This window comes from Solanum stenotomum, unplaced genomic scaffold (assembly GCF_019186545.1).
Source record: "Solanum stenotomum isolate F172 unplaced genomic scaffold, ASM1918654v1 scaffold16757, whole genome shotgun sequence".
In the NCBI taxonomy this organism is placed as follows: Eukaryota; Viridiplantae; Streptophyta; class Magnoliopsida; order Solanales; family Solanaceae; genus Solanum; species Solanum stenotomum.
Window position 1 is genome coordinate 17016 of NW_026024214.1, and position 1627 is coordinate 18642.

Below are 1627 nucleotides of genomic sequence, written 5' to 3' on the forward strand. Positions count from 1 at the left end.
AAAAAGAAAATGTTAAAGAGGTTAAGACCAATTTCTTGGAAATTTCTTTTATTTTTTATTCTATTTTTTTTCACGTTATTTGTAGTTTTTATTTTTTTATTTTTTTTTATTTTTTTTATTTTTTAACATTCTGTTTCTTCTTCTTCTTACTTTTATTTCATTTCTATTTTATTTTTGTCTAACAAAATGTTTCTCTTCTTTTTTTTTTTATTTAAATAATTTTTGGTTAAGTTTTGTTTTCCCTTTTTTTTTAATTTTATCTATTCTTTAATTTTTACTATTATTACTTTTTATTCACTTTCATCTTTTGTTTCTTCGGTTTCTACCTTTTTTATAATAGATGTTTATTTATTTTTTAAGAGATCACAACTAACAAATAAATAAAAAAAATCATCGATTAAAGCTACCTTATTCATGAAATAGAGATATAACAACTAACACATTAATCATTCCAATCGAACTCATGAAGGAAACAAAATATAAAAAGAACTTGTCCTAAAATTACATCAAATTCCATAAATAAATAAATAGAAAGGTAAGATAAAGTGGATACCGCAAAATCCTAACCGAAGCTCAATTAGAATACCCACAAATTTTATAGGTATGTGTGGTGGTATATGTATGATATTTATATGAAAATAATAATGAGAAAGGAAAGGAATGTGAATGTGTTGGTGAATTTTAAGAGGCTAACGAAATAAAAATGGAAAGTTTTTCTTTTTGTTTTCTTGAGTGTAGTACGTTTTTCCTCTTTTTTTTCCTTTTTTTTTTGTTTTGATCATTCTCTGTCTCTGTATGTATGTTGTTTGCTAATTATTATTTTTTATTTCCTTCTCTCTCTTCTTAAATTTTTATAATTAAGTAATTCTTCTTCTTGTTTTTCATGTTTTCTTTTTATAATGTTTGTTTGACTTTCTATTAAAAGTTTCTGTTACTCTTTTCTTTAAATAAAATTAATAAAAAAAAATTTCGTACGTTTTATTTCCTCTTTTTTTTTTGTTTATATTTTCTCTTTTGACATTCTGTACATTTTTGTTTTAATTTCTTTTTTTTATCTATTTTAATTTAATTCGTTTCTTCCCCTTATCCTAACAAGTTTATTATTTTTTTTTTATTAGAACCCTAAATATCAAGACCACACGCATATTATAGCATAAAACATGATTTAATACTTTTCTACATACGATCAAACAAAGAATTCGTTCAAATTAGTAAGACACAAACATAAAAACTTTGATAATTAATTAAGGAAAAGAGCGAAGAATGGACTCTTAAGCATAAAAAAAATTACTCACATATCATATAGCATGTTCGAATACATTTCAGTACACAACATTAATAATTTTAACAGATTAAACACATACGAAATCTGAACAACTTCAATATATTGAAATTAATTTGCACAATAATGACATAAAATTATGCAAAAAATAAAATACAAATAAATGTTACCTTTTGTGAAAATTAGTTAACGAGAAGAAAGGACAAATAATCAGGAGCCACGAACTTGAAACCGCGAAAAACAGATTACCAGATCTTCAATCACAATATGAGAAAGTACAATGTATGTATTGCTTTTTTTAATGCCTATATCTTTTGTATGCCTTTTTTCTGTGTCCCTTTTTTT